The sequence below is a fragment of the Balaenoptera acutorostrata genome, chromosome 1, assembly GCF_949987535.1.
Source record: "Balaenoptera acutorostrata chromosome 1, mBalAcu1.1, whole genome shotgun sequence".
NCBI lineage: Eukaryota > Metazoa > Chordata > Mammalia > Artiodactyla > Balaenopteridae > Balaenoptera > Balaenoptera acutorostrata.
The window spans coordinates 193,417,419-193,444,991 of NC_080064.1; the positions used below are offsets into that span (position 1 = coordinate 193,417,419).

A 27,573-nucleotide genomic window follows, 5' to 3' on the forward strand; every position below is an offset into this window, starting at 1 on the left:
ACCTAACGACCTAGAAACTCTTCTAGAAAAATAATAATTGAAAATTAGGGCAAAGATCAACATGCCAAGGTAGCCATAACATTTTCATATAGTGGGAAATTAGAAATAACTTTAATGAAATCAATCAAGCACATTTGTACTAAGAAAATGTTTGAAACATAAATTGTGTTGCTTTATGCTCTGGTATCTAGAGATAACTTTCAAAGACAAACAAAATCCAGTAACCAAAATGAAATTAAAATAATTCAAATGTTTTCTGGGGTCTCTTAAGAAAAAAAAATACAGAATATAATACACAGAAAAACTTCAAAAAATACTTTCTCCATTTTTATGTTCTCAATATCTCTGACTACTTCCCAAAGTCCAGTCTCTCAACCTCCCCAAAGCTCCTTTCTCTTGAAGTCCTCATAGGCCCCCCTTTCTTGCCTCTTGGAAATAAATCTCTACTCTCATAAAAATTACCTGTCCTAGATTTTCAAGTTCCATTTCTCTCCTTTTCCATTATATTAATTTTGCATCACAAAAACCCAGGAACAAAGCTGGCGAGGATAAAATGTTTCATAGAGGTTAGGGGAGGGGTAGGGAAGATGAGCAAACAGAGCCAAATTTCCTCTAGTGAATAAGGAAAGAGGGAAAGAATGTCAACACTTATTCAAAAGTTAACTTTTGCCTCTCAAAAAATTGTAAGTGATAAAAAACCCATGCGGGATGTCAAATTGTATATCATGTACAACACACAATATGTGATGTAAAAAATAGGCAAAATTTTTAATCACCATAGAATAGTATTTGTACTAAAATAAATTTTATTTCAAAATAGTATAGGTATTCCAACAATTGTGGGCTTAAATTTTAAGTCACAGAGCTTCTGCTAACAGAAGGAGCTATATAGGGACAAAAATATTAAGTAAATATTTGCTGTTTTTAAGATGCTAAAAATATATACTTCTTAGAGAGAAATCAGTTTCAAAAATATGTAAGAAATGAGAAATAGTTTATTTCAATTGTAAGGTGAGTGACCTTGAACCATTTTACTTAAACTCTGCGTTTTCCAGTCCTGCAAAATGGAAATGGTGATTATGTCCAACTGCATTGTAGTATTGTGAGGATTGAATAAATTCATGTACACGCGACATCCACTCTGCTCTACCAGGAGCTGAGGTCTTAACTTCAGATTGACAGTCAAACTCAAAATTCGCCATAGGCTTCATCAAGCACCAGTTTTGGTTATCTATTTTTTTTTTTTATTTATTTTTTTTAATGATGTTGATGTTAGTATGTATGTATGTATGTATGTATTTATTTGTTTGTTTATTTATTTATGGCTGTGTTGAGTCTTCATTTCTGTGCGAGGGCCTTCTCTAGTTGCGGCAAGTGGGGGCCACTCTTCATCGCGGTGCGCGGGCCTCTCATTATCGCGGCCTCTCCTGTTGCGGAGCACAGGCTCCAGACGCGCAGGCTCAGTAATTGTGGCTCACGGGCCTAGTTGCGCCGCGGCATGTGGGATCTTCCCAGACCAGGGCTCGAACCCGTGTCCCCTGCATTGGCAGGCAGATTCTCAACCACTGCGCCACCAGGGAAGCCCTTGGTTATCTTTAAGAAAGTTTGCAGGACAAGCATCATGGCACACAAAACAACATGGCAGTAGTCCTATATTTCCTAGGTACAGCTCTCAATGTCCTGGCCATCCTGCACACTGGGTGTGTGGCATCACAAGGGGCAAAGTTGACTAGACACAGCTTCAGCGCAGGGTAGCCATCGGCTCTGAGGTCCTTTCAGCTTTTATAATGAGCCCTGTGCCTGTACCCTCTGTGGGTCACATCTCCCCAGGTTGACGTGAATAGCCCCCATGCTCCAGGACAGCTCCATTCTATTAGTTCCCAGTTACTCATAGACAGCCTTAACGATGATTACAAGTGCGTAGTCTGGGACATGGGATTCTCACTTATCTTGCATCTGATTTAGATGCAACTATTCCTCATTTGCTGCTGCAAGACTAAAGGTCAAATCTTCAGGCCTGCTTTACACAGACACGTAGTAAACACATAAAAATCTTGCAATCATTGCATTTGTCTTTCAAAAATGGATAAATCAAGTGTTCATTATAATACTATAATTGTTTTAAAAAGAGAACAAGGAAATCCACTGCTTGGTTGACATATCTTTTCTTCCTTGATGGTTTTTTAAAAATGATCATTGCTGAAATCAGAGGTTCACCCTATGCTCTGTCACAATCCTTTCACTTCTAGTAAAATTTAAACCTACTCTGTCCTTGAAAGCAGTTTGTGTTGCAGGTCAATAATTATCATGTCATGTAACAATTCAGTGTAGCGGGAGTGAGGGATTATGACAAGTTGTGGTCTTGAGTGTAAGTGGCTGAAACAGGTCAGGAGTGAAGGCTACTGAAGTGTGAGATGGTCGTTAACCTGTGAAGGATGATTCTGATCAACACTGAAGTCCCTCTGGCTGGGAAGTGACCTGGATGGTAGTTGGGATAATTGGTTGGAGGGGGTGGAAAGGCGAGGCTCCATGTGCTCCAAGGGCATGGCTTCTAAGAAGATTGTGCAAGGAAATGACGGCTAAACTACTTTGAATGATAAGTGGCCATGGATTTGGGGGTCAGAGAGTAAAAAGAGAGAATTTGGAAAGAAATGGAGGACGGGGGAGAGCTTGGTCAACTTGGCAGAGGCCACAGCCTCCGGAGAAGAATAGCCAGTGAAACGTTCCTCTCCATGGGGTGTTCAAAGGGCGAGGAATGAGAATGTCAGAGTCTCAATTTTAAGTCCTCTGTATTACCGCATTTTAAAGCCTCTCTGTCCCTCCAAACTTTCTGTAAGATTTCATTACCTTTCTAGCCTTGGGGAGTGGAATTGTGAATAATGGTAATAATGGTGGAACTGAGCTATGAACAGTATATTGTGACTCCCATTTGCCTCCCTGCTGAGGCCAAAGTGATGGGAACAAGGGTTTTTGAGAGATCATAGTCCAGAAGTTTTGAGAGGTGATGCTGTCTCAGGAGGCAACCTCTTCCCATTTTCACCAGAGGACGAGCCTGCCAGGGGAACACACATGCTGATTAAATAGTGAAGAGAATCATCTACATAGAATTAAAGCTGTCTCAATAAATCTTACTTTTAAGGAATTACTAATTTAATTTGATTTATTTTCTGAATTAGAAAAGAATCTATTTTTTATAAAGTTTTCCTGGCCTGTGTGTGTGTCTAGGACTTCTTAGCCAGCACAGTAAAGTCACAGTGTTTTTTTACAATTAATCTTCAGTGTGATCACAGGTTCTTAGTACCCAAGGACCCCTGGGTGCCGTGGATGCCCTCTTAACGCACCACCCAGCCCCGTGATTTTATAAAGAAATCACTGACACAGGTCTCATTTTTTGCATTATAATTTTATAAAAATTTTGTTTATATCTGTAATTTAAAGGAAAGCCTTATGGTCATCAGAGATAATGAATATTTGATTTGATTATTTATCTGAGTCATTTTGTCTCTGGTTCACGGGTAAAAGGAAAACTGTTTTGAATTCTATTAATTTTTTACTTCATCGAGTATTGGACATTTATGAATGAAAGTTCATAAAGATCAGAGAATTCTCAAATTAAACTGAGGTTGATAGATTCATTTATTGTGTAATATTTATATGCTTTTGAAATTCCAAAAATTCACATTGTATCATATATTCAGAGGCCAAAGGACAGGTAAGATGAATTTCTGGAATATAGACTGAATAAATAGGAGTTAATTAAGAAAGAAATGTCCATTGACAGATGAATGGATAAAGAAGATGTGGCACATATATACAATGGAATACTACTCAGCCATAAAAGGAAACGAACTTGAGTTATTTGTAGTGAGGTGGATGGACCTAGAGTCTGTCATACAGAGTGAAGTAAGTCAGAAAGAGAAAAACAAATACCATATGCTAACACATATATATGGAATCTAAGTAAGTAAATCTAAATAAATAAATAAATGGCACTGATGAACCTAGTTGCAGGGCAGGAATAAAGAGGTGGACATAGAGAATGGACTTGATGACATGGGGTGGGAGGGCGAAGCTGGGGCGAGGTGAGAGTAGCATCGACATACATACACTACAGAATGTAAAATAGTTGGCTGGTGGGAAGCAGCAGCATAGCATAGGGAGTTTGGTTTGGTGCTTTGCGATGACCTAGAGGGGTGGGATAGGGAGGATGGGAGGGACGCTCAAGAGGGAGGGGATATGGGGACAGGTGTATGCTTATGGCTGATTTGCTTTGTTGTGCAACAGAAACTCACACAGTATTGTGAAGCAATTATACTCCAAAAAAGATCTATTAAAAAAAGAAAGAAAGGAAGGTAGAACTTGATGATAAAGAGGCTGAATTTGGTAAACCCTTAGTTGGGAAGATATAATAAAGTTGGTCCTAGCCCTTTGAACAGTAGAGTAACTTTAACCTACTGTAACCAACCTGGTATCTTCTCCAAATTTCCTGCTGCAATACCTGACATTTCTCTTCATTGTTTGTTGCTCTTGTTAGTTCAAACTCTCCAGAAGGTTCATTTATGAAAAGACAATTCCACGTTAATTCATCAATCCATCAACATAGATTTACTTTCAGTTTCTTAACTTAGAGACTTGAAACAACAAGACCTAAAGTAGATCACCTGTGGAGAGCTTGGAAAAGATTGTAAGCCTAAGAAACTGGTTATCGTGACCCCTATAGTGGGGACCCTGACTGACCCCAGTGCAGCCCGAGGATACTGACTTCTCATTGTGAGAAAGACAGATGCTAAAGAAAGATGCTGGAGGCAGTAATAAGGCAAAATTCACTCATGCTCAATTTATCTAAGTCTTGTCTGAAAATTCTAATTTTCACTCTACTCGTGAAGGAGAAAGAAATACAACTAATCAAATGATCCACCAGGAATTGCCTTCCTTCTTAGTTATAAAAACTTGGGTAAAAACAAATAAAAGAAGGGGATTAAGAGGTACAAACTTCCAGTTATAAAATAAGTAAGCCATGGGGATGTAATGTACAGCAGAGGGAATATAGTCAATAATATTGTAATAACATTGTATGGTGATGGATGGTAACTAGGTTTATTATGGTAATCATTTCATAATGTATGAAAATATTGAATCACTATGTTGTACAACTGAAACTAATATAAAATTCTAAGTCAGTTAAACTTCAGTAAAAAAAACCAAGTGCAAAAAAATAGAAATTTGTTACATTTGAAGATTATGTTGCATTTAAAGGTTATATTCTATTCTTAATTTTTTGAGGAATCTCCATACTGTTCTTCATAGTGGCTGCACCAGTTTACATTCTCACCAGCAGTGCAGTAGGGGTCCCTTTTCTCCACATGCTCTGCAGCACTTGTTGTTTCTTACCCTTTTGATAATAGCCATTGTAATGGGCGTGAGGTGGTATCTCATTATGGTTTCGATTTGCATTTCCCTGATGATTAGTGATATTGAGCATCTTTTCACGTGTCTGTTGGCCACTGTATGTCTTCTTTGGAAAAGTGTCTATTTAGGTCCTCTGCTCATTTTTTAATTGGGTGGTTTGTTTTTCTGATGTTGAAATGGATGAATTCTTTGTATATTTTTGGATATTAACCCCTTATCAGATATATGACCATATGAGCTAGCTATTCCACTTCTGGGTATTTACTTGAAGAATACAAAAGCACTAATTCAAAAAGGTATATGCACCCCTATGTTCACCACAGTATTATTTTCAATAGCCAAGATATGGAAACAACCCAAGTGCCTAGTGATGGATGAATGGATAAAGAAGATGTGGTATATATACATACTATGGAATATTACTCAACCATAAAAAGAAATACAATCTTGCCATTTGTGACAATGTGGATGGACCCTGATGGTATTATGCTAAGTGAAATAAGTTAGATGGAGAAAGACAAATACCATATGATTTCACACATATGAGGAATAAATAAATAAATAAATAAAACACATAGATACAGAGAAAAGAATAGTGGTTACCAGAGAGGAAGGGAATAGAGGGAGAGCAAAATGGGTAAAGGGGGTCAACTGTATGGCGATGGATAGAAACTAAACTTTTGTTGATGAGCACACTGTGGTGTATACAGAAGTCAAAATATTGTTGTTCACATGAAATTTATATACTGTTATAAACCAATGTTTATAACAATAAATAAATAAAAGTTTTTAAAAATTAAAAAAATAATTAAAGGTTATATTCTGAAGGGCACTTCCACTTCTGAGCAAGATGGAATAACAGGGACTGGAATTACCCTCTTGTCTGAAGCAATTAAAAACTTGACAATATATATGAAATAATGGTTTTTAAGACATGGCTATCAGGTAATAAGGGACAGTCATCTCCAAGTAATGAGAAACAAACAAGATGAGCCCTAAAATTTCTTGAACTTACGACCTTGAGAGAGTTTCCAGGAAACAGCATTGGGTGAGGGGACCCAAGCTGAGCCCAGCAAATCACTGAACTGAGGGGCGAAGCTGAATGTTTGAGGAGACCCTGCCAGAAAGAATTCTCAGTATAAAGTTCCTGAGAGGAGATTGCTGCCCAGAGACAGAGGACCAGAGGCATGCAGAGGATTCCTCTTGCGTATTCAGCTGAGTTCTGATCAGCTCATGCATGTGAGGAAACTACCCAAGACCCAGAAAAGAATATGACCTGAAATGATCGAAGATAATAGCACCCAGCACTCACAGAGGACTGAGAAGAGTACCTGTCCCACCTGCCAGACTAGATAACCTCATGATTGACGGGACATTGGGTAAACAGAGGAACCTGCCTCAGTAGTGGTATAATTAGCTCTGGACTCGGCCTATTCTTGTCCTACTCAACAAATCTTAAAAGCAAACCTGAAAGGATTAAACTACTTCCAAATAACTGCATCACAGAACAAAGTTCAAGAATATATATAGGAGGACAAAAATAACCAGCACCTAACACGGGTAAAGTTCACAAATAAAAGAGGCATGCAAAGAAACAGGAAAGTAAGACCCAAATGAAGAGAAAAATCAATTGAAACTGATCATAAACTGACATAGATGTTGGAATTAGCAGATAAGGACATTAAAACAGTTACCACTGTATTCCAGATATTCAAAAAGTTAAGTAGAAATGTGGACAGTATGAGAAAAGATTTAAGTCAAACTTAAAGAGATTAAAACCACAATGTATGAGATGAACAGTACCCTGGATGGGATTAGTGGCAAATTAGACATTGAAGGAAAGATTAGTGACACAGCAATAGAAACTGTACAAAATTAAACAGAGAGAAAGAGCATTTAAAAAGAAAGCAAAGCAAAACAAACAGAAAAACACACCAAAACAGAGCATCAGTGAGCTGTTCTACAACTTCAAGAGGTCTAATATATGTATAATTTGAGTCCCTGCAGAAGGGGATGAGGAAAAAAAAATACTTGAAGAAATAATGGCCAAAGTTCTCCATGGGCCAAACTTTTCTAGTGGATGAAAACTATAAACCTACAGATTGAACAACAACCACCCCCCCAAAAAAACAAAAAAACCCCACCCAACAAACTCCAAATTCCCAAGCCTAAGAAACATAAGGAGAACTATACAAAGGCACATCATAATCTCTTTGCTCAAAATAAGTGATAAAGAGAAAATCTTAAAGGTAGCCAGAGGAAAAAAAGACATGTCATACAGAGGAACAAAGACAAGACTGTCAGCAGATTCCCCCTGGGTGAATAGGTAGCTAGTGAGGTACTGATGGCAGGTTGATTATATTTTACCACTTCTGAGGTGGAGGTGGCAGTGATTTACTCCCACTGAAATGGACAATTATTCTGTACTTGGGTTTTGTTCCTCCTACCCACCATATCTATCAAAGCAACACAGTCTCTAGCAACATAGTCACCATCATGCTATTCTATACAAAATTGTATCCTTCTTTCCCCATTTCTATTCTATTTTATATTGGGAATGTTGTTTATGGTTAATATAGTTTAGGTCATGGGTTACAAAAGGTCAGGATAGAATTTTCACTAGATGAGGAGAGAAATGGCCATCAACCAGTATGGTGATCAACCATCAACCAGCAACACTAAGGTGGCCCACAGTGATCCCCCGGCAATATTCATCCTTGTGAAATCCCTTCTTCTTGAAGGGACTGAACCTGTCTTCTAAGGAACAAAACAACACAAAAACAATGGGATGTCACTTTTGAGATTAGATTACAAAGAACTGTGGCTTCTACCTTGGGTGCTTTCTCCCTTTCTCTTGCCTGCTTGCTCTCAGAGAAGCCAGCTGTCATATTGTGAGCTCTCCTGTGGAGGGGATCACATGGCAGAGAACTGAGGCCCCAGGATAAAAGCCAGTGAGGAACTGAGGCCCTCAATCCAATAGCATGCAAGGAACTAAACTCTGCCGAAACCACACAAGTGAGTTTGGAAATGGATCCTCCCTTCGTTAAGCGTTCAGATGAGACTGCAGCCCCAGCCTAATGAAAGACCTTGAGTCAGAGGTTTCCAGCTAAGCTTTGCCTAGAGTCCTGACACAAAGAAACTGTAAATTAAAAGATGTTTGTTGTTTTGGAGGTGATCTGTGATGCAACAATGGATAACCACTGCACTCATAGATCCTGGAATTGGAGGATGCTGTGAATGACGGAAATATGAGGAGAGAGCGTTCTGGTGTTTTCTTTTATAGGAGGAATAACTTCATTCTGTTAGGCGGGAGTATATTGTTTTTTATTTTATTTTTTGAAGTTTAGGCATGGAAGAGTGGTGCATGTTGATGGCCAGTAGGCGTGCATATTATTACATGAGTTTTGCTGAACAACAATATTTGAAAACCCTTTTTGTATTTAGGCAATTTCCCACTTTATAAGTTATCTCCTCTCAAGATAAGAGTCAGACTGCTTGGTGGCTAGAACACAAGGCACGAAATCTAGACTCTGCCAATCAGACATAATATATGCATGAAACTTTGATTTGGAAGTGAACAGATGAAATGGCAGCTCGGCTCAGTGGAATTGGTATAACATATTCAGGCAAGCATGATGTGATGATGATGGAGCTGTTTGTTTTTTCTTCAAACACAAGTGGGCAGAATTCTGGCATCCAATACTGAAAGTTACCAAGACACAGAGACAATGGAGTTTCTCTTAAAGCATTCCTTGTGGGATGGCTGCACTCTTCAGAGCCAAGACCTCTGACTTTCAAGAGAGGCCCCAGGCTACCTAATATTCTTTAATAAAATTCTTTTCTGCTTAAAGTAGTCAGAGAAGACTCTGTGGTTGGCAACTAAAATCCTTTTCCTGATATATTATAACTTATTGAATGGTCCATTATTTTCCCGCTGACTTGTCATTATACCTCTGCATATACGCATGGTTCTAAATGAAGGCTCTCTCTTAAGTTCCACTCTTCTGTTATCTACCCCTGTACTGATACCATATCATATTAATTATTAGAAAGTTTGGTATGCTTTACCTATCAGCTTCTGAAATTAATGAGCTAAAAATCTTTCACATGGTTGGCAAAAGGATGTGGAAAATTATCTTTGTCATTCCATCTATTTTTCATCTTTTTAAGCTTTGTTTTGTGTGCCTACTAGTTCATAATTATATCTTTCTGGTGAATTATTTTATTTATAATTATTCTTTTTTATTCCTAATAATTCTTTTTATACAAAATCTGGTATTAATTTAGGTACACCAATTTTATTTTGGTTCATAATTTTCTGAGATAACTTTTTTATTCTTTCATTTCAACCTTTCTGTATCATCATGTTTTTAGGTTAATTTCTTGCACAGAAACTACAGTTAAATTTTGATTTCATATTTAATTTGAAACTTTCTATCATCTAACTGATGATTTAAGTTCATTTATATGTACTGTGATTATTAATACATTTGGGTTTGTTTATGTCATCCTATTTTGTGCTTTCTGTTTACCATGTTTTTTTCAGTCTCATTTTCCTTCCCCTCCTTTTATGCACTATTTTGGGTTGATGCAGTTTTTTTTATTCCTTCCCCACCCCCACCTTCTGATTTGACAATATTATTTTGTTTCTATTCTTTTAGTGTTGTCCTTACAATTTAAAAGACACTATCTGATTTTTTTAAGTCTAAAATTAATAAATATCCCTGCACTCCTATTGAATAATATGAGCATCTTATTTTCTTTACCTCTGACCACAATGCTAACGTATTGTATGTTACTGTGTATTTTCCTTGCATCTCCTTCGTCTACACCCATCAATTTACTATTTTGTTATTATTTTTAATCCAGTTAGTATTTATGTATTAACAATTTCTTTGCTTATCGAAGCTTTTGACATATTACCTCTTCCACCTGATTTCAGTTTTCTTCTTCCTTCTGTAGTTGGGCCAATAAGTGGGAAACATCCTTCTGAAATGTCATTATTTTCTCCTTAACTCTTGAATGGTATTTTATCTTTGAGGCTATCATGTCTCTGTCTTCAGGTCACAGTTTTTTCTGTGGAGAGTTTTGCTCTCACCCTGATTTTGGTTCCTTTGGAGCTTCTTTTTTCTTTTTCTGGTTACTTAATCCATTCTCTTCATCTTCGGTATATTATGATGTTCTTTGCTTGGGCATTTTCTTTAAATTTTTATTTTATTTGTCATGCTCAAGACTTTTTGGGCTTCTTGAATCTGAATTTTACACCTCTTATGGGTTTTGAGGAAATCTGAGACTTTTATCACTTTAAATACTGTCTCGCATTCTCTGTTCTCTCTCTGCACCCCTTTTAAATGAATACTGGAGTTTTTTCTTCTGTCCTTGGAACCTGCTAACTTCACTAACATATTTTCTCTTTTTCTTTTCAGCTCTGTTTAATTTATTGATTTAAATGTTAGTGGCTACATTTTCCTGCCCAAGAGATCTATTTGCCTTTTAAAAAGTACCTATTTTTTAACTCAATATATGATTTTTTTTGTATTACAATTTCAATTTCTTTTAAGATGTATAATATATATTATATACAACTGTATATGTGTATGTATAAAATGTACAAATGCAAAGACAAATAAAATACAAATATGTATGTATATATACATACATGTATAGTTATTTTTATCGAGTTATATAAAAGTTATATATGTTGGTCTGTTATCTCAAGAGTTGGGAATTTAGTCTCCTGTTTATTGCTTCTGTAAACTCATTGCTTTTTTTTAATAACTCATGATTTTTTGTGTGTGTGAGACTCTTTGAGAGGTTTTTAAAAATTTTTTTATTCAGTTTTATTTATTTTATGAGAACATTTTGTGACCTGAGTTATGGGAACTTCCCTCTGAATACTCTTTTATTTGCTTTTGCCAAGTGGCCAAGTGTACCGCTGGCTTAGAACCAGTTGTTTTTGCTCCCTTTCTTGTGTGTGTGTGTGTGTGTGTGTGTGTGTGTGTGTGTGTGTATTTGGGGGAAGGGGACTGAAGATCATATGGCTACTGTAACTGGGACAGATGCACAGTCCTGGGGTTTGATTTCTTGGAGAGCAAGTGTGCAAGGACCCTGACATCCTTAGCTTCAGTGTTGCTCCCCAACACCCACAAACCGACAGTGGGGAATACTATTTGCTAGGCCTTCTTTTCACAGAACACCTTGGTTCCAAATCCCCAGCTGCTTTCCTTGGACATTAAAAACCAAGCTCCTGATGTGCAGGATCCACCTTCCCTCCTCCTCGCTCCCTCCTGTCATCCACCAGGACAGACACAGTGTCGATGTACATAATCTTCCTGCTGGTTTGCAGCTCCTCCTGCCTTTGTGTCACCTGATTGATCCCCCTTTCCTTCCCTTACACATTTAAATAACTTTGGTTTGATTGGATTCAGTATTTCTGAGTATTTATAATGGGGGGGGGATTTTAAGTTTATGTACATTTGACACTTGCTAAAAGTAGAAGTTAATTATCCATTTATCGAAGTAAAATTATCTGTGAAAATGACGTGCTATCACAGGAAACTGTGTTTCTTGTGCCTGGCTCCCTGGCAGTAAATGTAAGTTCATTTTTAATTGTAATGGACTCTAATGAAGAAAGAATCCTTCTCTAAAATAAATACTTTTCAAGGTAAGGGATGAAACTGAAATACACTATAAGCATTAATCGTCTCTTTTTTTATATATATGCCAGTCTCACAGGCAATTCAAAATTGGCAACTTCTGTAAGTTCACATTTAATAGGTCCTAAGTAAAAGCAATAATTTCAAGAACCAGAATGACAATATCTTAAACCTTAATCAGTAATATTTAAATACCCATGTAAGATAATACATTTCTTGAACAATATACTCTTTAAAAACTCCATTTGAATGGGGATATTAATAATGAAAAAGTTGAAATACGTAAGAGAGTAGACATATATGTCTTTTTCTTCCATTCTAATGATTGAGTTTTACTTTCCTTATCACTGTGGGCTAACAAACAGAAGACATTTCTAAGTAGTTTATTCTAGCTTGTAATTACATTAGGGAATTTAATATCTCAATATTTCCTTAATTTTCCAATATTATTTGGTTATCTATCTTTTCAAATTAATGTTCTTGATTATTGCAAATATCTCACATTCAGAATAGCCTCAAATTACATGATAAAATTCCATTCAATTGACTTTTGTATCAATTCAGTCATCAAAAATTCATGACATTGTTGGATATTAGTTCATGCTATTATCTTTCTATAGTAAAAGCAGAATTAGTCAGAGAGTTCATATCTATTTATATTGGTCTTTTCTGTTCCCAGAGTTTTTGGTTAGCATGCCTAGTGCTAACTAGAGCACATTCCTAGACAACTTGTCTTTATTTATTTAAGTTTTAGATTACATATATATGTATAATGCATAATATTATATATACATACATGTTTTATTACATACCAGTCTTTCCTGTCCTATCTATCTTCTCCTGGGAAGTCTGTGTGAGATCAAGACCTAAGACTGTTTTACTTGACTGTTTGGGTGGGGAGAGTAACTTTTCCCTAAATGGTATGAGTGATATACTCCGAATTCTTACAAAACCACAAACTTCTTTCAACCTATTGGCAGGATGTAGGAGTCTTGATTCCAGTCCTTTTTTCAGTGTCTGAAGATGCTGTTCGGCTGCCCCCTGGCCTCCAGCCAGTCCAAGACCTGAGTGAGGGTGGCACTGGGTGATGTCATCCGGGTTCTGAATGTCTGACTCCCTCAGGACTGAAGTTGGAAGGCAAGTAAATGTTTTAAGTCCCATGAGGCAGGCAAGAGCAAGGGTCAGACAGAGAGTAGGGAAGACTGAGAGCAACTTGGGATAGCCAGAAGGTGAGAGCAGCTGAACCTGGGGTCACAGGGGGCAGAGGGGAGTATCTTGCTATAGGATAGAATGTCGTAGGATGCAGAATCTTTGAGCCGAATCATGGGACCAGACACTCAAGGGCTTTACAGTCTCAGTGAGTTTGTGCCTCGTCATGTTAAGTGCTGTCAGTTGTATTTTACTGCTAACGGCCCAATTCCAAGCCTCCGTATCTGTGGCAGTGCTCCATGTAATAGCTGCTATGTATTTCAGCAGCTTTGTTTTAGTCACCCTCCCTTCTTCCACCTCCATGATTAAGACTTGTTAATGGAAATATCTGTTGGATAGAACAAGGTTGTGAATTAGATTTTCTTTTAAGTGCAACACATGTCTGAGATCTAATCTTAGTTCTGCTTGAGACCAGATGTGCCTAGGATGCTCCTAGTAAATACTGTGTCTTCATAGAGCAAAGCCAGCCTTACTGTGAAGCAAGGCATTGCATAGCTGGAAAGGGGTTTCTTTTGTCTCTGCCGCTGGCTCTAAGAAAGATGGCATCTGAACTCTTTTGAGATTTTCGGTTTTCTCCTCAGACAAGATAAGATATAGTCCTTCATTAATGCATGGAAGAATGGGGCTTTAAGGGTATGAACACCCGACTGGGGAATCTGAGTCCCAGAACTGCTTAAGTTATAAAACGGGTCCCCAGCCCCTGGGCCACAGACCGGTACTGGGCCACACAGCAGGAGGTGATCAGTGGGCCAGCAAGTGAAGCTTCATCTGCCACTCCCCACCGCTCCCCACCGCTCCCCATCACTCCCCATCACTCGCATTACCTCCTGAACCATCCCCCCCCACCCCGGTCCGTGGAAAAATTGTCTTCCATGAAACCAGTCCCTGGTGCCAAAAAAGTTGGGGACCGCTGCTATAAAATACAAATTGCTTCATCTTCTTGGATGTAGTAACAAGAAACACTTTTCATAGAAGGTAAGAGCAGAGGGTTTTCAGCCAGGCTGCTGGGGCTAAAGCTTGTCTCCACCATTTACCAGATGTTTAGCTTGAGAAAATTACCTTTCCAAGCCTCAGTTTCCTCATCTGTAAAATGAGACTAATAATGATACTTACATTAAATTGTTTATTGTTTTTATGAAGTTTAACTGACATAAATGATTTAGGACAGTGCCAAACAATGCCTGGCACATATTAACCAGTAAATTTTAATTTCTGCTTTTATTATCCAATGAAATCACTGAATTTCTTTTATATTTTATTCTGTCAAAACTGCCTTGCCACAGATTCTGAAGTCTCCAGGTAAGAGGAGAGTGATAGACCTCGGGAACACAGCAAAGTGGTTTAATTTTGAGACCCCACTTATCTGAGCTTGAAATGCAGGGTTCAAGGACCTATTTCTCCCAGTAACCAAGTCTCTTCCTTGATTGACTTCCCTTCTTTGCTCTCCATTCCTAATAGATGAATTTGGTTCTGTCTGACCTGGTAGCCTCAGTATTTGGATTTTCTAGTCCTGTAACATCGAGTTTCTCCATGATTGGGTCACTGAATCCTGTGGCTTGATTCTCTACTGTGAACACTTGGGCACATGAAACCTCACTGATTACTTTCCATGATCTCAGCTCTGTCCTCTGTCCTCTGTTTGGACCTTGTCTAACAGTCCTGATATTCAAACGGTATGATTTCCTTAATGTTGATCACCTGATCCTAACTATCCCTTTCCAGACCAAGAGAATACCAGGTGTGCTGTTACATAGGTATGAATTAGAGTCTACAAGATCTGATGAATCACTGAGTGTGTTGAATAACAGAGAGGAAAGAGTCAGGGATGACAGTCAGGATTCTGTTTTGGTCAGTTGTGTGGCCAGCGCTTCCATCAACTTTCTAGCTGAGCTCTGGAATATGGCAGGAGGAGAAGTGTTGGGTGGGGAGTGCAGGGGTAGGTGATGACTAGAGGAGTCTCATGCTTGTAAGTTGAGTTAGAATGGAGCTGTCAAATAGGGAGTTAGACTCATAAGCCTCAAGCGGAGGAAAGAGAGGTGCCCTGGAAATTCAGATTTGAGAGACATCAACCTATAGGTAGCAAGTGAAGACGTGATGGTTAAAGATTGCCTAGGGGGACAGTTTACAGGGAGAAGAGAAGAGGGCCCCTGAGGAATACTCATTTTAAGTGACAGGTTGAGAAAAAAAGAATCCACAAAAGAGCCTGCAGAGCTTAAAGGGGATAAGAGAGAAGTCAGAAAAGTGTGGAATTATGAAATACTTGAGAGGGTAACTTGCAAGAGGGAGAGACCAGAGAATTTGAATAACAAGATTTCAAGTCAGAAAATGACTCCACGAGTTTTACCAGTGACCTTGGCTTGGGTAGGTTCTTGGGGTGGTGAAGCAGTAATCAGATGACAGCTGACTGGGTACTAAGTAGAAGCTGAGTAAGAGTCAACGGTCAGCATGGACAAGTGTTTCGAGAGGCTTGGCTGTTAGGAGGGGAAGACAGATGCTGCAGTAGCAACAGGGAAATGGGTAGAAAAGAGGGCTATCCTATGGATTTTACTTCTTTGCTTGTGTTTTATTTTTAACAAAGATTTGAACATGCTTCATGCTTATAGAGAGAAGTTGTAGACAGAGAGGCAAGACTCAGGTTCTTTAACCTGATTCTGAGCACTGTAGTGTTTTCTCCTTGGACAAGGAGAGGAAAGCTGGTAAACTGGTAACAGGAAGGAAAGGAGAGTACACGGACATGGATGTAGATTACTTCGTACATTTGGTGCTGAGAAGTTGAGGAAGGTCTCCCACAGGTTCTCTTTCCTCTGCAAAGAAGGATGCTAGGCAATTCCTGAGGGTGAAAAAAGAGGGATAAGGAGATTAAATGCTTCGGGAGACAGGAAGCTTAAAATATTAGTTGGGTTTCTCCACAAAATGATCTATAAATGCAACGTGAGTCTAATAATTTTCCTGATTGAGTGTTTTGGATGAACTTAACGAGTTGATTCTAAAATGTAGTGGAATAACAAAAGGCCTAAGACTAGCTAAAACACCCCTGAGGAAGAATAATGAGGCGGTAGGAATATGTCCTACTAGATAATATAGCAAGACTTATAATACTACAACTGAGAAAGTGTGAAATTGGCTCAGGGGTGAATAAATAAAGCAGAGGCTCAGAAAGACCCATATGGAGATGGAAAATGGTACATGACAGAAGTGGTCTTGCCAATCACTGGGAATAGAATAAACTGTATTTAAATGATGTTGCCCAATTATTTATTCATATAGAAAATTTAGATTTGGTTTCTGTCTTATTCATACACAAAAGACAGTTTCAAATAAATTAAATAATTTAACATGAAAGCAAAATTTTTAAGCTTTTTAAAAAAAGCAAAAGAACATTTTCTTACCTCAGTGTAGGAATACATTTGTTAAAGACACAGAAGTTCTAATTATGAAGCAAATTAGGGATTAGATTCAACTATGTTAAATTAAAAACTGTAATTATCAAAAATACCACAATGAATGTGTAAAAAACAATCAACAAACTAGAAGAAATTTGCAGTGTATATAGTCAACAAAAAATTACTATGTAAAGCACTTCTATAGATTAATAAGAAAATGATAATCAACCCAATAACAAAATGGGTCAAAGACGTGAAGAGTTGTTTCACAGAAGAGGAACCATGGATGGCTAAAAATAGAAGAAAATACGGTCGATCTCACTAGTACTCAGGGAAATGCAAGTTAAGGTCACAAAAAATACCATTTTGCTTCCAGTTGGGTAAAAATTAGTAAGTTTTACAAAGCCAACTAGATGGGACTGTGGGACCACATGAGGGCAACTCTTGCATATTATTAAAGGAAGAATCAATTGGCACAAGCATTCTGGAAAGCAGTTTGACATTATTTTACAAATTGACCATAAATATGCTCTAAGACCTAGTAATTCCACCAGTACATGCTAGAGGAGAAATCTTCAGTGTGTATGTGCAATAGGAAATGTGTACAAAAATGTTCATACAATGTTCCTAATAGCAAAAATCTAGGGAAAAAAAATCTGCCTTGACCAGAAAACGAATAAATAAACTATGATATATTTATACTACAGATTATTAGAGAATATTGAAAATGAATGAACTACTGTTAATGCAACTACATGCATGAATCTTAAAAACCTATATTGAATAAAAGAAGCAGGACTCCATAGACTGCAACCATGATCTAGTTATAAAGCTCATAATTAACCAAAAACTAAGAAATATAAAGGCCTAAAAAGGGTCTAAAACACACAAGATGAGGGTAAAATGTGGCCAAGTGTGAGCTAAGTGTCAGGAGTGAAGGTGGAGTCTGCTGGTCTGCCTCAGACTGACAAATGGACAGTAGGAAGTAGAAAATCCAAGGTGGGGTCAGAGGCCAGGGTAAAAGAACACCAGACAAGATCTCAGGACAGACGTAGGGGAATATCAACACAGGGCACAAGAGCCTCTTTAGGTCAGCTTGAACTAAAATTTGTTAGTGTTAGAAATCACATCAAATTAAAATCAGAAGAACCGAACACACTCTTGAACTTAAACACCCCTTTAGGCTACAGGAGCCAAGTGGGAAGGGATGTCAAGTTCTTCCTGATAATTAAAGATCCATTCTCAAGGCTTACCTAAAACACACACATTTCCAAATTTCTCACCTCTCATGAAGCTGCACTAAATACAAGCATCCTGTGTCTTGGTCTCTAGCATCCTGCTTTCTCATTATCAGTTTTTTTGTTAAAATGAAGCCCACATCCAAATGACTAGACCAGTTATTCCTAATGAAGAGGAGACCTTGGTCATTTTTTTCTGTTTATTTTTACTCTGAAGCAAAAGAGTTATTACTCCTAACAGGGAAAAGTAAAATAACACATAATAGTGCCATGTTGTATTTACATATAGCTTTGGACATTGTTTATAAGTATTTATTATCTAGCTTTACTCTCTCCAACACCTCTGTTAAGTGGCCAGTCGGATAGGTGTTATCATCTCGAGGTTAAATATGATGAAATTCAGACCTTGAGAAAATAAGTCACTTGCCCTAGCTAGGTTAATGATAGAACCCAAACTAAAATTCAGATCTTTTGATTCATGCTATCCATGGATAAATTCTAAATAAGTCTCTTTAGATTTCCCGTGTCTATTTACCTTTTTCTAATAGCTAAACTTATTGTAACATTAAAAGAGATTATCATATACTTGGGAAAAACACTGTTCAAAAAATATTATTTAAACTTAGATGTGTTTCAGAAGAATAAAAAGGCGATACTCTAAAGATCTTTCAACAAATCTTCAGCATGCCTTTACTAAATAGAAGAAAATACGTGTTGATGTGTGATAGTCCTGTTGGTGGATAAGGACATATCAGGTAATTCTAGGTCATTATGATACTAAGACCATCCTTTCCTAAAACCTTCCCAGTACAGATCTCAAATATTGAATTTAATATACCCTTTTGAATTGAATTATATTGAATATAATATACCCTTTAATAATTTTATCTAATTTTTAAAAAGTAATTCAAATGCAATTTGATACCTGCCTTTCTAATGACCACATTTAAAAATATATTGATGTTAATTTTAAATGACATTAAATGTTAACCACACTTGGGAGAGATTGATCTGTGAATGGCAGTGGGGTGCAGTAAAAAAGAACGATGGATTTAGTCAATAAAGGCGATTTATGTTTCGGCCCCACCATGTTCTTGCTTGACCTCTATGATCCTCATATTCATCTTCTGTGAATCAGAGGAGTTCATCCAGGTGACCTCTGTGTAGGTGCTGTGGCCTGACTTGCTCATCCTTCATCCCACCCTCCTACTCTGTGCTTTTCTGCATTGTGGAAGCTGGAAAGCTAAAATCTGCCTTCCCTGTTTCCTTGCAGGTAGGGTTCTATACGTAAATTAGGTTCCACCAATTAGAAGCACTTGGAAGGCAGAAGTGAACCCTCTTCCTCTTTTGGGCTGTGTGTACAGGCTCGCCCAGCCGTGGTGATAGAAGGATTTGGGCGACAGCATTCTGTTGCCCACTACCTAGGTGTCAAGAGGCATTTGTGGCAAAGACTGTGACGGTGGCAGTGACAGCCAGGCAGTCCTAATCCCTGGATCATTGCTCTGGCTCTGTGTTTTGCACTCAGCAATTCCAGTGGCAGAGTCAAGGATAGTTCTGTAGAGTTCTGGAAGTCATTTGAAGCCCAGTTGGAGCCCACTCTTGATCCCCTCCAGTGGTGCTGCTTGCGTCTAATTCCCTGTACTGCCTGTTTGTACTTAAAATATTTAGTGTTTTTTAATGTTCTATACTGAACCCTAATGCAGTATCTACATTTGCTTTGTGCTCTAATGTTCTTTAAGTCTGTTATCTTCACAGGGGCACTTTCCTCATATGGTTTCTAATACACAGTCTCTAATTTTTACGGTTATTTTCTTAAATAATTTTAGTTTCTCCCTATGTGGAGTCTATATATGGTGTAATTTTAATACCATCTAATAATTATCTTCATTGGTTTTGAGTATATGGGAGTCAAGTGTATAAACATGTTTGTTAATGAATCAGTAGCTTTTAATTTAAAGAGAGGATAACTATGGGGTGTTAATAAAAGTGAAGAGTGTGTATATGTGTTTAAAATTTTTTGTGGAGTAATACAGCAAATTAAAATGTCTGAATTGATTTAAAAATACGTAATTGTGTTTTCTAAAAGGATTTTTGGAGGTTAGGATGATGACAAGATATTTTATATATGTATATAATATGTATACAAAATATATATAATGTGAGAGGGAGAGAGGAATAGTAATTACATGGATGACTGCTAATAATCTACAAGTTTTCACCAGGGTCCTTTTATAACTTTTATTTTGGATAAACTACTATAGCACCTGAAGAATTATCTGACTTTTATAATCAGCTTCTTGGTGTCTTTGATAATCAGTATTAACTGCACCTGAACACTTTACAGTCTTGAACTTAAAAACATTCAAACACCTTCAATCCTTGTAAATATTTCCCCCAAATTGCAATTTTTTTGTATTTTAAAGAATATGATATAGAAAAATCTATCTAATGCAGGTGATGAATTATTCATTTTATAAACTGATATTTGGGATCTAATTAAAAAGCCAAAATAAGAACTGACCAAGCCTCCGCATTTTCAGGCTCAATTCTGGGAAGAGCTTTGTTACTGAACTATAGGGAGTGAAACCAAAGAGGATTAGAGGCAAAAAAAAGCAGTACAGGATTCAGCCTCAGCATCAGTAAAGAGTGTCTGATAATGAGCAGCCTCGGGGAGCGTGAGCAGAGGAACCGCTCTGAGCCAGGAAAGCAACCGATGGGCGCACGCAAGGTCATCCGGCTTCAGAGGAGGCACCTGGCCCCGAGCCTCTGGACAGTGCTAAACACGGAGATGTAAACTGGTGTAAAGTCCAAGATGGAGGAGAATAATAGATCCCAGGGGGTCGGAGGGAAATTAAATGATCAAAGAAGGGAAGCTGTGAAAAAATTCCAACCGATAATCAGGAGAAACTAGGAGAAAACATAGCACATTTGAACTATCAAGAATGGGAATCATCACGATAACTGTGGCAGAGATTTCCTGTCTGAGATTTAGGGTTTTTCTAAACCCTGGGGGAGAACTTATCCCGTAGTGGACGGTCCAGGCTGGCCAGGAAATCGAAAATACTTCCCTGAGAGACAGAGGCAAAGAGGCTGGCACATGCGGTGGGTGGCAGTTTAGGTTCGGGTGGGTGTTGTGTGGAACAGTGAGACAGTGGGAAGAGAATTCTTTGCTGAGGGCGGGATTTGGGCACAGACGTCTCAAGAGCCAAGGATCAAAGAAGAAGGAGAAATCGGTCCATTGCTGAAAATTTACTTGCAGCAAAAGGAAAATGGCACAGAAAATAATGATGTAAACACCCAAAGTCAAGTACAAGGAGGGCTCACTATGTGCTTCCATGTCATCCAGTCATTTTCACTGCTAATGAAAGCTCACAGGTGCTCTTTTCTAAAGCAGGGCAAACAGAAATAGCCATTACAACCAAATACAGTAGAACATTCCCTATTCTACTCATATCATGTTGTCAGTTGTGCTCTTAGCAACACACCGAAAAAGAAACTTGATTTGTGTAGCCTGACAATTTTCCCCCCATAACTGTGAAAATAACTCATAGGTGTAAAATGGAGACCCATTTACTTTTATTTGTTCCGTTCGAATTTCTTTTCAATCCATGTGCTACCTGGAGGCCAGTACAACAATAACTAACATTTATTAAGCATGTTTTATTTGCCTTGCACTTTACCTACAATATTTTACACAAGTCTTCAGAGAACTTAGTAAGTGCTTGTGGAGCTGAGAAGCAGTGAAAGCTTTAGACCCACTGTCAGGATTGCCTGGTTCAAGTTTCAGACCTATTTCTAAGTGGCAGAAACCTTCAGCAGATTATTTTCCCAGTCACCAGTTTTCACAACTGTGAATGAGAATGATAAAAGCTGTTTTACAAGATGGAAAGGATTAAAGGGCTTTACATGTGCACCTCAGTCTGTTTAATGGATGTTTATTAACAAAACAATGTGTGCCAAACAGCAGGCAAGGCCCTGGGGATGCAAAGGATAGAAGCTATGGTTTCTGCCATTTAGGTCTTGAGTCTAAAAGAGGAGAGAGAAATACACACAAATACCATAGAAAAAATGGCAGGAACTATGAACGCAGAGAGAAGCCTGGCAGGAGGGTGACTAAATCATAGCCACACGCAGACCACAGTTGGTGCTCAATAAATGCTGATTTTTTATTTAATTATTTTAAAATTTAAAAACAATGAACAGAAATGTCCATAAACTGTCACTGATGGGTACATGACCTACACTAGTGGATGGCAGGTTGCTCATTAATCTAATGGTACTAGAGCTTGAAGGTGCAGTGGGCAAGAGCCCCAAGGCTGCGTCAGGCTCTGGCCCGTCCTAGCTTAACCTGATGACCCTGGCAGTATTCCTGACTCTCCCTCTACCTGGCCCTTCTGCTTACTAGCTATGTAATCTTTTGCAAATTACTTAAATGCTGTCCTATTATGGGAATAACAATCAGTTCTACATCATAAAATTACTGTGAAGCTAATCTAATTAGCTAATGAGCTAATCTATATAAAGTGCTTAGAAAACTAGCAAACGGTTTGGACTCAATCAAAGTTATCTATTGTTGCTCATGTTATTTTTAGTATGATGCCAGTGATAGCGCTTGATGTATTTCTTTGTAAAATAGGGAGAAGAATGAGATTTATCTCTTAACGGTGTTATGAGGGTTAAATTTTAAAAATGCCTGATTTAACAAATTCTCAATAAATGTTAACTATTGTGATGATAGAGATTTTTAAGAGAAATAATTCCTTATATATGTTTAACATTTCACAATATAACAAATGCTTTTTATAAATATATAAAATATAAAAATAAAAAATGTAAATATATAAATCCAAAAACATGAATATATAAATGTATAAAAAATATATGTATGTATGTGTGTGTGTGTGTGCAGTGTGCAAGTGTATATCCACTGATGCTCAAAGAGAGAAATAGGACAGATTTTTCTGTTCCCAGTATTATTAGGGTAGTTTGGACTTCTGTGAAGATCTTTGAACGTCCTGTTGTGTCTTTCTGACACACACACAAGATTTCCTAGTTGTTACCTAGGCTGGCATAGGTTTTCTGTTTAGTGGATTTTTCCTTCTGCTACTTCTATTGCTTCCTTACCTCCAAAAGAATAGCACTGGAGTCAAGTATTTAGAGAAATTTACTTCTTGACTGTAGTGGTTCAAAGTGAGGGTTCAGGAAGCTTAGAACACAGAGCACGATAGTATAAGCACACTTGCGTTAATATAGGCTCTTGAATGTAGTATACAGCACTTCTAGCAAGTGGACATCCGCTGGTCTAACAACATATTTAAAAAAGGAAACTGAAAAAGACCCACACTTGCCCACTGGCTGATAAAATTAAAATAGGTTCAGTGAGTGATTTTCGGTGCATAGCTTTCTTCTTTTAACTTTTTCATTTGGAATGAGCAGCGTCAGTGAGATGGTATGGTGTTTACATGTATGTGATTGATAACAGTTCCCTGTCCACAGAGGTTACCCTGCAGTGTGGGATTACAAGAAGTCACCACACTGTTGAAAACAAAATAATTAAAATTTCTAGGTCAAACTTCAAGGAAGGTCCTTCCCTTGAGACTCTCCTTGTTGCCTCAAGGAATGACAGAAGCCCAGCTGGTTTGGCAATTTTCAGAATAGAAAAATATGAAAGAAAATCTGAGCATTTGGGGACAAAGAAGAAAACATTCTCTTCCCCTTGCCTTCCCCATTATCAGACCTTAGTAGGAGGTTGTGGTACCTAAATCCTTCCTTTACTAAGTTGGAAACTGGGGGCCTCTCCTCCTGGAAGTTGTTGGACCCCTGGATGTGAAGGCTGCTGCTTTGGTGCAAGACTACAGGCTACAGGGAAAAGCAATTCCCAAGGTGACGTGAAGGGAAATCTCAGAGTAACAGCCATGTAATTAACATGTTGAGCAGGTAGTCTAAAAGGGAATGGATTTATAAATTTTTAAAATGTGTTTTTACCGTATTGAGAGTAACTTTAGAGTTTTGTCACAAACCTCCTAGATCAATGAGAGCTAGTTATACAGAAAACTCAGTAAATAAAAATGAAAGAATATACTAATGGATATATAATTAGAGTGTTCTATGTGAACCGTAGAATTACTAGAGTATTCACCTGAGAACCATGTTCGTATAATTATACTAATTATGTAATGACTTTTATTTTAACAAAAAATCAGTACATAAGGCAACGTTGTATAAGGCAACGTGGGGTGGTAGGAAACACTATGTGCTTCTGTTTGCATTATATCTATTGATGCCCCTTTGGTCAAAGCAAGTCACACAGCCAAACCCAACATCCAAGTAGTGGGGAAGTGTATTCTACCACGGAGGTGAGGAAAGGAACGAATACTTTGCTGAACAATAATCTCATCCACAGCGCATGCCTTCCATCAAGGCTAGAAATAAATTTCAGAAGATTAAAGATCTAAACCTGAAAAGCTAAGATACAAAATAATTTTTTCACCTTAATATTTTTATTTTGACATAATTTCATATTTCTAAGGTAGTAGCAAGAATAGTAAAAACTATAAAATATTTGAATGACATATAAGAGAACTTTTTTTATAATCTTGGAAAGAAAAAGATTTTCTTAAGCAAGACAAAAAACTCTGAATGAAACGGGTTACATACTCATTTGGTTTCTATGGTGTTTTGTGCTGTGTTTTATTTAGTAGCAAGTAATGAACAGTTAGTATGTAGTTATCCTTCCATCCTGCAGTTTATTTTCATATTTTTATTTTCTAGTTTCAGGGATGTTAAAAAATTTTTTTTCATTTTATCCAATGTGGAGCAGCATGCCTAAGTTATATAATTTACGGGAAATCGAGGGCATGATAATTTAGCTGTCATTTACAGAAAAGAAAGCAGAAAGTATGAGAAAACCCTTATCTTTTACTCAGACATGCACAGAACACAGCTACAGAAATGATTTTTAACTTAAGAAAATTTCATTGGGAAAGAACCTTCTATCTCTGGCAGAATTAACAACAAAATCTCTTTAAAGTTTCCAGTAATTAAAGCAACTTTTAAATAACCCCAAGTATTTAAAGATTTATTCTTTTTCTAAACAACTATTTGTACTTATTTTTATATGATATCATAATCTGTCACTGAAACTGGTGTGAGAGATTAAAGATACTTTGGTAATCCAGTTAAAGTGTTGAAAACCAAAGGTTGACATCTTACTTACAGCTAACTGTACATCCTAAACAATACAACTAAGGCTTCCTACTTAAGGAGAACCAAAAACTACCTCATTAATATTTGTTTCATAACTGTTTGAAAAGAAGGAAATTTGCTCCTTGTCTGAAATTTGTTCCTTGTCTGAAATTAGTCAAGGCACGCCACTGGGTATCATTTGAGTCATTTCATAGATGTTTACTAAGTTGAATAGCCAATACTGTAATCAAATGCTGGATAGTGTAGGGATTTTAAGACAAATCTGCATTTGAACCCTTGCCTCTGTAAATGCCTCTGTAAATTACCATTCATAAAACCACATTAGGGCAGGAAAAACAGAGTATGGCTACAAAATAGGGGCCATTATCCATTCAAATAAAAGAGAGTGCTTTTATACTGTTTCTCCAGAAATTACACATAACAACATTTAATATTACCCTTGTATTTTTCACTTTCTTTAATATATCAAGTACCTGAGTGCTTTTCCACAATATTTTGTCTGGTTCCATTTCAAGAAGGTAATAGATTCATTAAATAGCGCAGCTAAAATTAGTGAAAGAAAGGAAAATGTAATTTGAAGAAACATTATACATATATATACCAATGTAAAATCAGGATCTAATATGTTTATAAATTCAGATCAAATTTCAAAAACTATTAAAAATCTCAGAAAAGAGGCTCTTCGTAAAACAGATGATTTATGTCTATAAGAACAACTATTTTTTGTGATTTTATCTTGTAATATGAAGCCAAATAAATTGTTTACTGACAAAATATTGACATAAATTGATGCAAATTCTGGAAGGCTTCTCCTGAAGGAATTATTATATTATGCTATCCATACAGTAGTCTTCTGAATAATCATAATTTCAGAATAATAAGCAATGTAAATGTTCCAGGGTTAGAGCAGAAATAACTCTGGGGAGGTAGCTGTAATATATTATTTAACTCCAATAATAGGCCTAGACTTGTCTTCCCTCATCAAACATATTTAAGCCCCTTTATATGCCAGGTTCTTTGACAGGTAGAGCAACCACACAAAAGACTAAGGCACTTTCTCTACTCTGTTGGGGCACATATCCTAGTAGAGAAAGTAGGGTAAGGGGAGGAAAGAAGCTATACTATTAATTGAATTTCTAGGACGTGTCACGTTTTACGCTGTTTACCAATTTTTCATTTAATTTAGAGGACAACTCTGCAAGGTTTTTATTACTCTCACTTGATATATGAAGAGACTAAAATAAAAGGGGATTAAGCAACTTGCCTATAGGTATACAACTAGTAATAGAAAGCGAGCCTGATATTGAGGAAAGAGGATGGAATTTGGAGTCAGAAAGGCCAGGGTAATAATTGAAAAGATTCATGATGGTGTTAAATTTATAGGTTTTCCGTAACAATTACCTAAGAAAGTAACGATACACCATCTGTAGTTATCACGATAAATATAGATACCACAATAAATGGCAGTTGGAAAAACCACAGTGCTTAGTACATTCCTAACTCAGAGTAAATAAACAAACAAAAAAACTTTCTGGCAAGTGTATTAATTTTTTTGGCTATTCTTCTACCTACTACGGAAATAGTGAAAGAATGAATGAATGAATTCAAATCACATTAGATTCCTGGAAAACTAATGTTTTATTTCTTTCTGTCCAGCTTTATTAAGATATAATCGATATATAATGCTGTGTAAATTTAAGGTGTCCAATGTGTTGATTTGACACGCAAATGTATTGCAAAATGATTACAACCATAGTGTTAGCTAACACCTTCATCACATCAAATAATTACTATTTATTTTTGTGGTAAGGACATTTAAGCTCTACACTCTTGGCAACATTCAGGTATATAATATAGTAGTATTAACTATAATCACCATGCAGTACATTAGAGCCCCAGACCTTATTCACCTTACAGCTGGAAATTTGTACTCTTTGACCAACATCTCCTGTTCTCCCTCACCCCCCAGTCCCTGGTAACAATTCTTGTCTCTGTTTCTATGCATTTGACTTTTCTAGATTACACATATAAGTGACATCATACAATATTTGTCTTTCTCTGACTTATTTCATGTGGCATATGCCCTCAAGTTCCATTCATAGAGTCACACATCGCAAGATTTCCTTCTTTCTTATGGCTGAAATTTAATATTCCATTGTATATATTTACCACATTTTCTATATTCATTCATCCATTAACAAACTCTTAGATTGTTTCCATATCTTGGCTATTGTGAATAATGCTGCAATGAACATGGAAGTACAGATATCTCTTAGAGATACTATTTTCATTTCCCTTAGAAATATACCCAGAAGTGGGATTGCTGGATTGTATGATAGCTCTATTTTTAAATTTTTGAGGAACCTCTGTACTGTTTTCCATAGAGGCTGAACCAGTTTACATTCCCAGCAACAGTGCACAAGGACTCCCTTTTCTCCACATTCCCCTCCCCTGCCAAACTTGCTCTCTTTC

At 37.2% G+C, this 27,573-nt stretch overlaps 1 protein-coding gene across 3 annotated transcripts in view; it reads left to right on the forward strand.

Annotated features, from left to right (window-relative positions):
* Positions 1 to 27,573, forward strand: part of CRB1 (crumbs cell polarity complex component 1) — a 289,562-nt gene that overhangs the window by 89,645 nt on the left and 172,344 nt on the right. The gene's annotated exons all lie outside the window — the stretch shown is intronic.